At 38.2% G+C, this 17,256-nt stretch overlaps 1 protein-coding gene across 3 annotated transcripts in view; it reads right to left on the bottom strand.

The window, feature by feature from the left end:
• Nucleotides 1-17,256, bottom strand: part of LOC129775858 (cardioacceleratory peptide receptor-like) — a 237,690-nt gene that overhangs the window by 134,915 nt on the left and 85,519 nt on the right. The window lies entirely within an intron of this gene.

The following is a 17,256-nucleotide window of genomic DNA, read 5'->3' as shown; positions in this document are numbered from 1 at the left end:
CGAACGGATTAGTCGGGATTACTTTCTCTCCTGTTGCACGAAGTAGCAGGATTTGAAGATTTCCGTTTAGCGGGTCGGCCCACCTTGAAGCGGTACGTTGGGTAGGTTTACCCTCGTACATGCTCGGCCTCCCGGAGGCCCGGAGCTACTTGAAGCCATGCTGTTGTCTGGCTACACCCTAGGTATAGCCGATGACCGGGGTTTTCTTCGGGTTAAAACACTATATAATATTTATGGGGGCTTTACACTTAGGGATATATGCCCAGAAATTCACACTTTTTTAACCAGAGCACTTGTAAAACCACCAATATCACGAATAAGCCTTTGAAATTGTTTTCACCAGTCACTTCACTGTCCGTAAGCGCACGTCTTCTTTTTAAATTATTTTTTTTATATTTAAAATCACTAATCGCTACAAATAAACTGCCAACACTGCCCAAAAGAAAAAAGGGGGCGTGGCGTTGGTGACGCTGAAAAGCGCGCGCTTTTCCGGCACGCCGGTAAGCACCGCTCACTGCGGTCGAAATAAACGGATGTCGTCTGCTGCAGCAAATCTGTAAACTAAAACTATATTGAGGACTAACTTAGCCTTCAGAAAGGCTGCTAGAAGCAAAAGTTAGTTTTTTAGGTGTGAAAAAACAGGTAAAATCTGCAAACTCCTTCCAAGGCGCCAGAGGGTGACGTTCCAGTCCGAGATCCAAAAGCGCCGTGTGTGTCTCACCACCAGAATATCGCTTAAGTATGCTTTTTGTGTGTGATTGAATCGAGAGAAGGTGTGGTTTACGATGGCAATTTGAAAGGCAAACTAGAGGGGAATGAACTCTCTGAGCTCGGAACTTTTGGCGACTGAGCAATAATCGATTGCGGGCGCATACAATATTGGATACGGAAATATCCTACTGATGGGGAAGAATAGTCTTCTGAAGCTATCCTGTTAATTGCGATTGATTGAAAAACCACAAAACCAAATGTATTTGGTCACAGTGTTACATGGATAGAAAACATTCAATTAAACTCTTTCACATGAATATATTTTGAAAATTCCCAAAGGAACTGGCAGATTATTTTCAGTAACGATTAGATATTTCCACATTTTCCTCGATACTGGAAGCCCACCAGTGGTTAATGCCAACTCGATAACCACCTGTTAATAGCACTTGATTGAAACATATTTGGTCACAGTGTAACATGGATAGAAAACATTCAATTAAACTCTTTCACATGAATATATTTTGAAAATTCCCAGAGGAACTGGCAGATTATTTTCAGTAACGATTAGATATTTCCACATTTTCCTCGATACTGGAAGCCCACCAGTGGTTAATGCCAACTCGATAACCACCTGTTAATAGCCGCGCGTGTATGTGTGTGTAGCGATGTCTTCCAAGGGAACTGTTTGTGGCATCACTCTCCTCCTGATAGATTCCCTTCTGGCCTAGGGTGCACAAACAGGCTCTTGGTGACACCGTTCATCCGCGCTTTCATGATAAATAAAGAGCTTCACCGCAACAGCGACAACATGCTCCAATCGCTGTTCAATTAGAACTGAGTGGATTTCCGAGCGCCGCTCGCTTATATACCGATTGGTGATTTCAATAGCCTGTTTTGAAAGCAATTTTAAGACTATTGAAACAAGTTTTTGGATCAAAAAGTAACAAGTATATAACGCGTAGACATTTTATCTTTCGAATGAAGTGTTTATCATACCATTTCGTTCAGTTGTTTAGGAGCTATTAACGCTCAAAATCTCGGTCTCCGGCGTAACGCTTTCGTTTTCGAAACTTTGATTTTACACCCCGCTTTAGAAATGAAAGACGTAGTCCTACGTCAAAAACACAGCAAAGATCGTATCAAAACCATAACTCGTAGTCTGATAATAATAACATTCGATTTTTTTCTTATTCTTGTAATCGGATGTACAGCGTAGCGCATAAGTCACGCAACCGATTTGCACAAATATACCCCCACGACGGCAGTCGAACAACTGAACCGCTTAGGAACCAACACGCTCGATAGTTGCAGCGCGATCGTTATTTTTTTTGTCCTTCAGAGAGCGTTGCGTGACTCATGTGCCACTCTGTATACCTATATCAGTTTGTTTCGATAGTTTTTACTAGGGATGAAATGGATAGTGGTTTGGTCGGATACCGGATACCGGATATCCGACCAGCTTCGAGGCCGGATAGCCGGATATTCGGATCTTTATTAGCAAATACAAAATTGAGAGAAACGGCATGTGACATGGTGCAAATAAGGTGTTAAATTAACAAAAGAAATAAACATGCATTCGTTTCTGTCCGTTTTCAACATATAATATTTGGTTTAAACAAGCCATCCGCGATTTGAAGCCACAACACTTCTCGTTTGGTGGTCATCGAAGCAACATGATTGCCGCAGAGCGTCGAGCGGGAGAGGATTGTTTTCTTGTCGGGTGAAGGAGTATGGAGTACAGTTTCTTTCCACAAGGGCCCTTCTTAGGGCTAGAGGCGGAAGCCAAAAATAGAATAGAATGGGAACACAGATGTGAGTGAACTAGCATATACAACGAACGGATATCATATGTTTGGGAATGCACACAAATCGGCAAAACAAATGTATGGGAAAATGAGAATGCTTCCAGTTTTCATTAATTTAAACAATTTAGGCACTAGTGGGTTGTACTGTATAATATATCAAACGAATCTTAGAGAACTTCCGATTCCAGTGGTGTGCAAAGTATCAGAATTTGTTTGCTGTAAAAATAGTTATTAACGTTAACTTTATTTCAAAAAACGTGACCTGTTTTCTGATTTGGCACCCTTCCTGAAAGGCGTAGTTCTACGTCAAAAAAAAATCATGTATCAGTGTTTTATCTTAATAATGGTTTTATCTATATATATATAGACAGAAAGACAAAAAGACAGACAGACATCACTCCATTTTTATATATATATATATATATATATATATATATATATATATATATAAAAATGGAGTGATGTCTGTCTGTCTTTTTGTCTTTCTGTCTTTCTGTCTGTCTGATTCTTATGGACTCGAAAACTGCTGAACCGATCGACATGAAAATTGGTACGTAGGGGTTTTTGGAGTCAGGGAAGGTTCTTATGTTAGTTTGAGACCCCTCCCCCCTCTCTAAGGGGAGGGTGCCATACAAATGAAACAAAAATTTCTGCATTAGTCGAGAATTAATCAAGCAAACGAAATAAAATTTGGCATGTGGAGGTTTTAGGATGCAATGAACGTCGCTATGGTGGTTTGATACTCCTCCCCCCTCACTTAGGGGAGCCTGCCATACAAATGAAACACAAATGTCTGCATTACTCGGAAATTAATCAAGCAAATAGAACCAAATTAGGCACATGGAGGTTTTAGGGAGCAATAAATGTTTCTATGGTGGTTAGACACTCCACCCCCCTCTCTAGGGGGGAGCTGCCATACAAATGAAAGACAAATTTGTGCATAACTCGAAAACTTATCAAGCAAATGAAGCCAAATTCGGCATATGAAGGTTCTAGGGTGTATGAAACATTCCTATGGTAGATAGACACTCCTCCCCTTTCTCCGAAGGAGAGCGGGCTGATAGTGTGATAAAACACACTCCTATATCTTCATCTATCTATATAAATAAAAACAGATCACCGAATGTGTTGATACGAGCAAAACTCGAGAAAGGAATTGTCCGATTTAGAGCTGTCTTTATTCTATCATATTTTCTGTATCAAACATTTATTCCGTGTAACGGATAAACATATTATTTGCAAGTGGTTGAAAAATCTTGAACGAGAATTGTGTCTGAAAATAATCTGATATGAGGGGCTTAGAATGAAAGGGGTGTAAGTGATTTGATCGATTTCTCTACATCGACTCTCTCTTTTGGTCATAGCTTAGCCTTAAATACATTCCCAGCTGTATTTGACAATGTGGAAGATAGCTCAAAACCTCACCTATATGATTCTATAGCAAACTTAAATTGGAACATTTTTGCAATTGAGTTATTAACTAAAGAAAAAGTTGATGAAAAGAAATCGATCAAGTCACCTACACCCCTTGCATTCTAAGCCCCTCATATTATAATGAATGAGTTTGGTAGAAGTACTAGGAATTTTATAGTAAAAGGTAATTTTAAAGGGCAGATTAGAAAATCAATCACAGTTCTGTGATGACCCCATGAACGTGCGCTTAGTAAAAAAACGTTAATGTGATAACGAAAAATAAATTTTGGCCGGACGAAGTTTGCCGAGTCAGCTAGTATTATTATAAATAGATTTTTGTGAGTGTATTTAGATAATTTTTCACCGAGTAAGAGTAAGAGTTACATGCAATCAGCAATCAATTATTTTCATTGAGATTGAGAACAAACTTAGAACTGTCTTCAGGGATGGTAGTCTGAAAGGGGGTACACTTACTTCACTACAAATCAAAATTATTATGATCGGCGACAAATTCACTAATTTGAAGACTCCACAACTGTTAGACTTGGTGGAGAAGTGCGTTGGGCATTAGTCTAACATATTCGAAGTAGTTCCACATGTTCCTGCATCAAAAAAATATTTGGATAAGGGCGGGACTGCACAAAGAACACCGGACATACTTCGTATCAGAACATCTTTAAGCACGGGAGAGGTCGTTTTAACTACTTAGAAGAAGATCAAAATTATCTGATTGCATCCTTTTTAGATCCGAGGTTCAGGTCAGACCATTTAGGTGTTCTCGAAAACAGACAGACAGAAAACAAATCATCTTACAAAAATATCTTGAAATGAATCTTCTGAGAATAACAGCTCATTGCTGTCTTCAACGAAACGTTAAACGAAACCAAATCGATAGAGCTGAATAAAACTATGATTTTTTTTATCTTATCTGTTTTTTTTGTTATGCTCATTTAGGAATTCAGCTGTAACAGAGCCGATTTTATTGTATAAGGTAAATGATTTTGGTTTGTCCAGTCGAAAATATGATCATGGTTTGACCACTTTTTTGTATGCTCTAATTCAGCGCACCTGTGTCAAATCAGGTATTCGAATATTTCAAAACATATAAAAAAAAATGTCTTTTTCATGAATTACATTAGTTTTATAGAATACTTTTTTTTTGTTCACATAAAACAACAACGATTTTCTCGGTCGTCTGCATGGTTCGCACATTTCTACTATTGCTGCTGCTTTGCTTACCTCGAAGCAACATATCAACAATTTTGTCTCCGAATCGTTGAATTTGTCTCTGGAAATAAATAAGGAATACATAATTTATATTCCATAAGTAAAGAAAAGAATAACTACCAAATTTGATTCCGGATTCTCTGTTGTGCTTTTAATGACAGTTTAGAGAGAAAGAGAAAGCAATCGCTGCAGTGATGCCGTTTCGCTCTGTTCAATTTATCTTCACAATTATAGCAGAAACGATAGGCAGTGCCGCTTGCGGGGAGGCAAGGCGGGGCTAAATTCTAGCGCTTTTGTAGCACTTTTCATCGCTCGGTCGACATCGGTTCTATAACCGCACGAAAATATAGGAAACTGGGTCGTTTATTGTGTCCTTCGCGCATAGCAAAAATAAAGTTTCTCTGTGTTGAGTGTGTTGAGGCGAACACCTTTAAAATAGCCAAGAAAAGGCAATATTATGAAAAAAATTTGATTTGAAATTACTAGTTGCGTGAAAACACCCTAAATTGGACAAACCAAGGTCATTTACCCTACATTTTTTCTCATGTTGTACATTACACAATAGCCATTCAGGCGTAAGGGTATTCCTATTATATCGATACACACATGTCACCTTTTTCGACGTATGAATATTCCTATTGTTTGAATGTTCACAGTTGGACTGTATACACAGCGGGACTGTTGATATGAGGCATCCATTGTTGTGTTATAAATAGCACAAATTACCGATGCAGCAGATCGTATGTGGAGTGCGAGGCTGAGATCACCATCACATGATGATTGTTGCATGGACGTAGCAGCTAGAATAACACACAAAGATGGTCAGTTGAGTTATGAGCTCATGATTGTTCGCTTAGTAGCGGACACGCAACCAATTAGGCTACGAAGAAACACCAAGAATTAAAGTGGACCATACAAGCACCGCAGATGCACCTCGCTCTGGAAGGCTGCGAATCCAGGAATTTTGAACGATAGTAAAGTAACGCGAGTTGGCTGAGACCGTAGGCATTCCAAAAGAACGAGAGGGATACATTTTGCACGACATTTTGGACATGAAAAAGCTATCCGCGCGTTTGCTGACCGTTGACCAAAAATCAGCGGCGCGTAGATTATGTTTGATGATGATGCCAGGTTCGCATTGTTAAAGCGTTATTGAGTGGACTTCTTTCGACCTTTTTTGACAATGGATGAAACGTGGATCCATTGTCTCACTCCTGAGTCCAATAGGCAGTCTGCAGAGTGGCACTGAGCCATATATCGAAGACATGTGTTCTTGTACTACAGAAAGGGGATCAAATGCATTGCCCTCGAAGGAAACTATGTTGAAGAATAACTACAACTTTGCCCAAAAATTATTTTCATTCAAAATCCCATGACTTTTCAGTCCATGTAGTCAAACTTTTGTATTTTTTCTTAACGTTTCATTCACGGGAAGTGTCGTTTGGCAATCCTTGATATGTACTGTTGTTTTCTAAATTAATATTTATGTATTTTTATCTGAGCGATGGGCCACGAAATCGCGATAAAAGAGTAAAGAATATATCATCTTCTCTTCGGCGTTAAATAAACAGTTAGGTTAACTCTCATTTACAAAAAAAAAAGATATTCAGCGGTGTCAATCGGCTTTGACCCAGTATTGACGGAATGGCGCATACTTTTTTCAATACTTACAACAGTTGAATCACTTCGAATGAGAATTGTTTGCCAGCATAAAACCATCTGTTTCTATCACAAATTTCTCATGCTCGGAAAAAATCGCGATATGGAGGAGTTGACCAAACCGAACATGAATAATTCATCATCTTATTCATGCTTATTTCCATTTTTCTGTGTATATCAGACAAAAAAAAAAGAGAGAGAGAGAGAGAGAGAGAGAGAGAGAGTGGCAAGAAAGGGCGGCAACACACAAAGCGTAGTATCCGAGAGTTGTAAATATTATATGCAATGCATCAAGTCATCTCAACCTGAACCAATAAACCCTCAAAAAGACATCGGACAGGACAGATAATGCAGAAGAGAAAGAACTGGTCCACGGTCTACATGATTTACTGCCACAGTGTACGTAAAATGCGGCGTCGTGCACTAAATTCGGCACTTTACCTACAATATAATTTTCTGAATGAAACCATGCAAATACAGTATCATAAAATGCATTTCTCTTGTTCTCGTTGAAAGGAAGCAAGCAACTCGTTCTGGTTCCCACACAAGAGTGGATGAGAATGTGGTCCACAAAGCGAAACAAAACTAAAAGGGGCAATGATTGACTTAACAGTAGAAGAGATCAGAAAGCAATTTTACTTTTAAAATCACACTCTTGTCAGCTATGGTAGAAGTGCCTCTATTTCAATAAACTGAAACAACCTTTACCGCTGGCCTGGGTCCCTGTCAAATGATTGAATGAATTTCCCCTCTTCAAAGGTGTGTAGTGAAAAAACATGTAATTCATCTGCCACTCATGCCTCGGAACGACCTGTCGCTCTAAATGGGAAAAAAAATTCTCACTTTTATGAGCGCTCATCATGCTTTGTGCTATGCAAAAAAAAGTAAGTCCGGTGTTGAAAGGTAACATGTTTCGCACGCATGGGAGAATGGTGAGCAGTGATTGAAAATGTCAATTATAAAATTGGTCTACTAACACGGTGGGGTGATTTGAGAAAGATGGGGATAATGGGTTGAGAAATTTGGATCATTTCTGGAAATCATTGCAAACCATTGTAACGATGTTGCGGATGTTCATGATTTGACATGTTTTTTTTCCATTATGTTATTCTATCTAACGGGTCTTCTTCTTCTTAAATGGCGTTAACATTCCCTGTGGAACTTTTGCCGTCTCAACGTATGCATTACCTAGCGTCATTTATTAATACTTAGTTGAGATTTCTTAAGCCAAATAACACACCTTGAATGTAATGTATTCCGAGGGGCAAGCTCTAGAATATGCGTGACCACAGTGCAAGTCGAAGGAAATTTCTCTGACGAAAAATCCCCCGGCCAGAACGGGAATTGAGCCCGAACACCCGGCATGATAACGTGAGACGCTACCCACTCGGTCACGGGTGCACCCTCTATCTAACGGGTGGCAACTAAAATTTTGATTTTTTTTACGTAGGACTACGTCTTACATTAAGGATGCCAAATCAGAAAACAGATCACGTTTTTATGAAATTAAGTTAACGTTAATAACTATTTTTGCGGCGAATGGATTTTAACGATTTGCATACCTATCGAATCGGAAATTTTCTATGATTTGTTTGATATGCTATACATTACAATACCATAGTCTGTATATGGTTTAAATTGATGAAAATTGGAAGCATTCCCATTTCCCCATACATTTGTTCTGTCCATTTGTGTTCTTTCCCGAACAGAGCTGTCAATAACGGGCAACTTGCAGCCTCAAAAAACAACGAAGGGGAATAGCGAAAAGAGAATATTTGCGAAGTAAACTCCACCCTTGCATAGTAAGTATGTTGTCGCTAGCGTATAATTATTGCATCTCCTCTGAGGAAAATTCTCAGAGTCTTCCTGTGCCCGAAACAACAAAGGTCACTTATTCTGCTCGTTTGGTGTTTTATATTTCCCCTCGAGCTGTGAACTCTAGTGAATATTTCACTCGAAGTACATCTGGCACTGCAATTAACACAACCATCCAGCAGGCGATAAAAGGGAAGAGTGCAAATGATTATAGGTCGCTTCTAGTCATCAGTGTTTGGCTTTGTGTGTTGCTTGTTTTCGTTGCGCGTAACTAAGAACTATAAGATTGCGTAGTCCTACGTCCTAAGCGGTCGTGTCTAGGATACAACCCCTCGTTTTTTTCCTCAAGCCATCTAAAAAGACGAATATTGGAGAAGATCTGATTTATTGAAATTAGAGATACATTGCCCATTGTTTGGAAAAAAAAAAGGGAGAACATCCGAAAACAGTCGTAATCGGCTGTTCGGCGAAGCTTCCGTTTGATATTGGAACAGGAGCGTTGTACGGCCTTTGTTTGATTGTTTGTTTGTTTGTTTATTACCTGGAAGCGGCCTTCATGTCAACTTTCTGAATGCTTCTCTTGATTCTATCAATCAACTGTTCGTAATTCGTGGCTCTCATCAACCTGTATTAACAAAATATAATGAAAAACAGTTTTGCTATTGACGTGATTCATTGGATAAACAGTACTGGAAACATTTTCGAAGCTGACTTTATGGAATCGGCAATATTCCGTCCCTCAGCAGATCTTTATTCCCCAAGTAGCACTGAACTCGTAATTGATTATAGTTTCCTAAAACGAATTTCATGCTAGAAAAAAAAATGTAAGCGATGGTAAGTGCATCTCTGTTTGAGGGATCTTCGTAGCCACATTGGCTATGCGTTCGCTTACCAAGCGATCGATCGTGAGTTCAAAACTCACGGCCCTCAATTACCCATCTTTGTGTTTGTAAAGAATAACTACGTCCACGCAACCATATACAGCGATGGAGATCGATCCACGGTGGAACAAAGATCGATTCATCCAAACAACTGGTCTGCTCTCAGGCTATTGTGCTATTAACAACCCAACAATAATCAATATCATCTGTCTCCGGTGTGCAGTCTGCTGAACAATGAATGAACAGAAAGAATACTCTTACGCCTAAATGGCTACTACTGTATATATTACCATAATATAATGGAACAGATACTCTTACACCTAAATACAGTGTAATTTATAATTTATAGGAACCATAAACATGTAACATTGTAGAAGAGATGTATCTAAAACGCGCCTGCCGGGCAATTTGATCCGCCTGATTTTCTCGTAAGCCACCAAAAATAGGAATGCAATGGTTATAGGCAATCGTGCTGGTCAATAATAGAATCCTACCATGCAAGTTTTACATTTGTAACATGCTTTAAAAAAATAATAAAAATCTTTTTCTTTGGAAGCGATTTTCGATGTAATTCTCTACATCATTTCTATAAGGTTTTTGTTGCTTGAAACCGATTCAAAGCCGATAACTGTGAATCATATTTATTGATTCAAGTTTCCAGTGGATATCTCAGATGAAGAAAACGGTAAAAAAGGATTCATTTCATTCTCAATTCGGGCAGTACGGCAGACCCTCGATCGGGGCAATTTGCTCGCTTTCGGCCGGATAACATTCTCACGAGAGAAATAGCTTGTATGTGAGGGATGCCAGATGATTTTTTCAAGTATCTCTGCATGACACGAATAGATGTCTTCAAATGTAACCATAATGAACAAAAATAAGCAAACCATCACTATATTTCTAAATCATGTTCGCTAAATCACGCAAACAATTGTATCGTTTATTTGTTTGAAACCCCATAAATCCATTTGACGCGCTTGCGACAAAAAAATTCTCAAATTTTTGACCTGGTCCTTCGATTTATTAGTATCAGGCTCGATTACTACACCAAAAACATAGGTCGGACTCGATTATCCGGAGTATTGATTTTTTTTCACTCCGCATAATCGAATCCTCCGGATAATCGAGTCAAAACAATTTTTTTTCTTTGTTTGTTTTTTATGCGTGTATTTTAAATTTTTTGAAAATAGAAGAGGAATTTGATTTTTAAAGCATCCCCTTCAAGTCAGAAAACACCTTTCCCACAGAAAAAAAAAATTCCAGATTCTCCCAGAAGGTGATAGACGATCATATTTGATGAAAAAATCCTCCTATGCATATGTTCGAATTTCAACAATAACAGAGTTACAGAACTTTTTTTTTGTTTCGGACTCTGCTGCTTCAAACTGGCTTTACATTAAAAAGTACGCTACAGAAGACGATCCTGATGCTTTCATTTGAAAGATGAGAAAATTTAGTACAGGATATAGTAGTGGGACAACTAAATTAGTGAATTTTAATAACATTTTGAAAGTGAAATACGTATTTTTCTAATGACAGTAGAATTAAATGTATGTTCCAAATTTCAGATCAATCATTCAACAGGAACGAGGACAATTTTCTATTAATGTGGGACAACCCAACAAAACATAGAAACAGGTCAAGCTGAATGAAACCATTCAAAAAGTAATTGGTTGTTTGGGGAATGCGGCCATCTCGAAATTGGATTTTTCATTATCTACTATGTTCTACTAGTCGAGAACTTTCTTTTGATATATTTTTGGGCATTTTTCATAAATAACTGTGTTCTACTAGTCAATCCTTTTCATTTGATACCCATATTGATGGCCGCCATCTTAGATTTGCATTTTTCATTAGAAAAACTGTATTCTACTAGTCAAGCCCTTTCATTTGAATCCCGTATTGATGGAGTTGTGAAAAAATATATATATGGCGCCATTTTGTAGCGGTGTTCATTTTGGATTTGAATTTTTCATAAATAACTGTATTCTACTTGTCAAGCCCTTTCATTAGATACCCATATTGATGAGGTTCTGAGAAAATATGTAATCCGCCATTTTGTAGTGGCCGCCATCTGAGATTTGCATTTTTCATAAACAATTGTATTCTACTAGTCAAGCCCTCTCATTTTTTATGGGTTTTTGAAAAAAATATGTAAGGCACCATCTTGCGGTGGCGGCCATTTTAGATTTGCCTTTTCTATAAATAACTGTCTTCTACTAGTCAAGCCCTCTCATTTGATACCCATATTGATGGAGTTCTGAGATAATATGTAATCCGCCATTTTGTAGTGGACGCCATTTTGGATTTGCATTTTTCATAAATAACTGTGTTCTACTAATCAAGCCCTTTCATTTGATACCCATATTAGCTATTCAATATAGAATTATTATACAAATTATTCAAAATTTCCGAAAATGAAAAATAAAATACTCCGGATAATCGAGTCTAAAATTCCGGATAATCGAATCCCGAATAATCGAGTCTCCGGATAATCGAGTCCGACCTGTATTTTGAAACCACTTTTTCATCAATATAACAATTTAAGCTCAAAATAAAACGCTTTGAAGTTAATGGACAAACAAACGAGAAATCAGTGGTTAATTTAGCGGTTTTCAAGTGATTCAATTCAATTTTATGTACTTTTAATATTCACTAGCTGACCCGACAAACTTCGTCCCGCACAAAATTTGTTTTTTGTTATCAATACCTTCAAACATTCACGTTTTCTTACTAAGCGCAAGTTCATGAGTCCAATCGCAGAACTGTTCATTGATTGATCTTCTAATCGACCCCGTTGAATTTATCTTTTACTAAAAAAATCCTAGTTCTTATAGATTATAGATCTTCTCCTATACACGATAAAAACCCGACTCTGTTGCAGCTAAAATGCTAATTAGCCTAAATAAATAAACAACAGGGATAAAGAAATACGTGCATCTTCCGACATACCCTCCAGAAAACCCAAAATCCAGGTAATCTCCGGTATCCGTATGCATTGCACAATGTTTTAAAATGTTTGTTTGTATGGGAGCAGACATCTCTTTCTTTTTTCTTTTCTCATCTCTTTTGGGATTGTTCCAAAAACAACGGGGAAGATTTTTATGATAGTTTGAGACCCCACTCCTCTCTCTGAGGGGAAGAGGGGGGGATTGCCACCACAGAAAATGAAACACAGATTTCGGCAAAACTCGAGAATTAATCAAGGAAACGAAACAAAGCTTGACATGTGGAGGTTTTAGGGTGCATGAAATGTTCGTATGGTGGTTCGGCACTCCTTCTCCCTCTCTAAAGGGGGGCTGCCATACGAATGAAACACAAATTTCTGCAAAACTCGAGGATTAATCAAGCAAACGATACCAAATTTGACATGTGGAGGTTTTATGGTGCAATAAATGTTCCTATGGTGGTTAAACACTCCTTTCCCCTCTCTAAAGGGGGCTGCCAAACAAATGAAAAAAATTTCTGCATAACTCGAAAACTATTCAAGCAATTGGAGCCAAATTTGGCATGTGATGGTTTTAGGGGGTATGAAACGTTTCTATGGTGAATAGACACTCCTCCCCCCTCTATAAGGGGAAGGGGGCTGCCATACAAATGAAACACAAACTTCTGCATAACTCGAGGAGGAGTCAAGCAAATGGAGCCAAATTTTGGGCAGGACGAAGTTTGCCGGGTTAGCTAGTATATCATACAAATGCTATAGATGTATTTGGGAGTCATTACTTTTTCTGGCTCATTTAACTCTTTGTGGTTGCTTGTCTGCTCTCAGCCACCACAGCAAGGAATCATACTAATCTTATACTTTATTCAGCCATGTATCAATTTAGACTTTTTCTTAACGAATCTTAATGTCTTAATGACTCAGTATAATTAGCGAGGAAACATAAGAAGGTAGTTACGATGCTGATTAGCTACGATACATTGGATACAATAGTTATAGTAAAATTGCGTTCATACGAGAGACTTTCAGCCGTAGGCTGGTTTTGTAAGAGTTGAGTTTATTCTCGTGTGATATACACGGAGGAGATTTATAAAATATATTTGTTACATAAAAACACATTGTTAAGTAAATTCGTATTTAAAATTCACAAGAAATAAACAGAGCTTTCATTATCTTACTTAATACATGCGTGATTTATGCTCTTTCAGGGGAAAATTAATACGACCGCAAAGGGTTAATTTAATAAATAGAGATGCCAAAACATGTGCTAAGAATTAACTAAAAATTAAAAGAAAAAAGCTTCAACATCAGCACCCCATTGACATTACGTTCTACAGTATTGGACCCAGAACGCAACCATGTGGGCACCTGCTGTAATATGGAATGTCTTCTAACCCGTCTCTGTGTCATGAGTTTGAAACTGGTTTTGAATTGTCCGACACACATAGTTTGGTGCCTTCAATCTGAACAACGCTTTGGAAATAGCTTACCAACTGGTACTATTGAACCCATTCAATTCATTCAATTTCCACATCAATCGTTATTATAGCACAGTATCGATTTCCATATCTTTACTATCCACCGTGTTCACATTCAGCGCACTTCGTCAACCTGTTGATAATAATTTTCTCTACAATTTTTCCGGGGGTATCCAGTACCAGTTTCTGTTTCTTCCCAGGTAGGGCATCCTGAAAATGTCTGGATTCGCTTGTACCACGACTTTGAGGCCCAGATTACGGATTCCATCGGGGCCAGGTGCTTTATTAACATTCAGTTCGTTTACTTCCGAAAACAGCTCTTCCGTGGACTTGGTCATGCTGCATGAAGAGCCCTTATTCTTATTCTTATTCCTTATTGTTCTGTTCTTCAAACTCAACGGACACTTTTCCCGGGGCGTCGAAGGACCTTTGATCTTGCCATCATTACCCTATATGTATGGCCCCAAGGGTTCGATTTGGTGTCGCCGCATAAAGTCTGTTCTGGTTAGTATTTGGCCGCTTCTTTCTAAGTACCGCATCGCTTCTACTCCCAAAATTATGTTTTAGCAAATGTTTTGTCATCCCGATATAATAAATTAAGTAAGCCCAAAAATAACAGATGGTATCATGACGCTAAAATATTGATAAGCATTTGTATAAATCTTAGAAAACACTTTCCAACTTTCCAACTGCATGTAAAACACGGCCAACCAGGAAGATCAACGCCAAAGCCGATTATCCAAGGTGCCAAAGTAATGCTCTGTATTTGGTGGGATTAAAAGGGTGTGATCTACTATGAGCTGCTAGAACCTGGTCGAACGATCAATGAAAACTTTCACAGCCAACAATTGATCTGTTTGAAGTGAACTATTGCCAACAAAATTGCCATATTCTACGACCAAAAGAGGTCGATAATATTAAATCATGACAACGCTCGGCCTCATGTTGTTGTACGAGTTAAAAACTTTTTGGAAAATAACAGATGGGAAATTCTGGTTCATTCGCCTTATAGCCCAGACCTTTCCCCTACCGACTACCATTTCTTTCGTGGCTTCAATAAATGATCGCTTTTTTCGGGATGGAATCAGTAAATTACCAAAAAATGTGTTTTTCATGCAAAAAAAATTATAGGAGGTTGTGTTCAAGACACGACCGCATTGTTGACGTAGAGCTACGCTGTGGTTTAATTCAAGTCGCTTGTTTATAACTGCGGATATTATTTTATAATGCAACGAAAATGGACCGAACAAATGTTTGATGAAATGGGAATGCTTCCAATTTTCATCATTTTAAACCATATACAGACTATGGAATCGTAATGTATAGCATATCAAACAAATCTTAGGGAATTTCCGATTCGTTTGGTATATAAATCGCCAAAATCCGTTCGCGGCAAAAATAGTTATTAACGTTAACTTTATTTCATAAAAACGTGACCTGTTTTCTCATTTGGCATCCTTAATGAAAGACGTAGTTCTACGTCAAAAAAGAATATGAAGGCATACCTAACATATTATTCCGGATCAGTAGGAGATCCCTTTCAGCTGCTTTGATTCCTTTGTCAGAAGCAGCCAGTATTTGCTGCAGATTGTAAAACATTAAACATAAAAAACAATCATGGCCGAAGGCTTCATTGTAACAAAACCTAATCATGTCAAAATTCTACAATATTTTGTTAGGAATACCAAGTCCGTTTTGTACGATTGATGTTATTTAATTTGAGGTTACAGCTCAAACAATTGTTAAGAAATAAATCTGAGTTTCTCCCCTCGAAAGCCTTCAAGATTCGATTCCTGCTTACCTTTTTCAAGCTCGCAGACCTCACATTGAAAAATCAATGCCAAAAAACCGTCGGTGTAGAGCAAACTGTATGTTTTCATATAGCCAACTTATATTGATACATAATTGAGAAATGTAGATTGTTACTTCTCTCATTTTCAATTCTCACCTTACACGTTATTCCCAAAAGTTACTTGACACAGGGCGTTAAGTCAAAGTGCGTCAATCATTTCCAAGAGTATGCTCTAATTTGGCAAAACAACCAAACTAAGCTTCCCATTCAACGATCTCCACTTGCCCACTCATTTACACGTCCAACACTTCACCAATGATTCACGGTGTGTGATAAATCTCCGCTAATGACCTATTCATCAGCAATTGAGGCTGACATCAGTTTATTTATGGTTGCAAAAAAATTGAAACAAAAAAAAACAAATATACCCAAACACACAAGCGGCCTCCACATGAAGACGCCTTCAAACTGCGAAATGGTGTACAACATGAATAATCCAACCGAGAACTCACTTTGGGAGATTTACTGATTGCAGCCAGTTCAGTGCTAATTGAATTAAATTTATGACCAACATTTAACATTGCTCCAAACTGCCAAAAAAAACAAAACAAACAGACATACCTACGTGGTATTGGTGGCAGGAGGCAAACCGACCAGAAAACATTGCACTTTTCGCGGGTCCCATATTTATTACGCCATCAATCATTGGATAAAATGCTACTGTTGGTCGGAATGCATGATCTCCGGTGTTTGTGCGATTGTATCATATTCGCTAAACTTGGCTGGCAGAATGTTGAACTCAGGATTACACACTAACAAACGAATGTTCCGAAGTGAACAGGATTTGTTCTTAGGCGAATTCTGGCGGAGCTGCTGTCAAAATAAATACGGGACAGTTAGAAGTTGTGTTGTTGATTGGTGAACTAATTCTAAACTTGGGTTTCTATCTGTGAAGATTATCGACGATAAGTGTTTAACTCTCAGTCAATAATTCATGTTGTCCCGGATCAGATCATTCCTCTCCATCAATTGAACACTATGTAAACGTAAGTTATTTAAGTTATTGAAGATATCATGATAGCGATTACAGTAAATCTAATCCTTCGAATATAGTCTCCTGGTTCTTAATGAGTGTTTATTAGCATCTTTGAGAGAGATAAAATGTCAACACGCGACATTTTCGCACGGTATTTTCGATTCCTTTGGGTGAAAAACAACTCATTTGTCTAATGTGCCGATTGTACTTTTCGTGCTCATATACATTTCAAGCATTTTAAACTCAGAGTTTTTATTAGAGATAAATTGTCACCGCTCAGGAAAACGTCAGTACATGACACGTTGGCACGTCGATGCAATTAAGTGATGTGCATCCTGTCACAGCCGATATAATTCTCTAACCGAGCCGCGGAGTTGATGAAAATTCACTATGATGCGGTGCAAATGAGCGATCGCCAAATTATAGTAGCGTGCAGCAACATCAAAATCCAATTAAAATGCGTGTGAATATAGTTCACCTAAAAATACCCTTCAT

This window comes from Toxorhynchites rutilus, chromosome 3 (assembly GCF_029784135.1).
Source record: "Toxorhynchites rutilus septentrionalis strain SRP chromosome 3, ASM2978413v1, whole genome shotgun sequence".
Lineage (NCBI taxonomy): Eukaryota > Metazoa > Arthropoda > Insecta > Diptera > Culicidae > Toxorhynchites > Toxorhynchites rutilus.
This window is presented reverse-complemented; position numbering and strand designations above follow the sequence as displayed.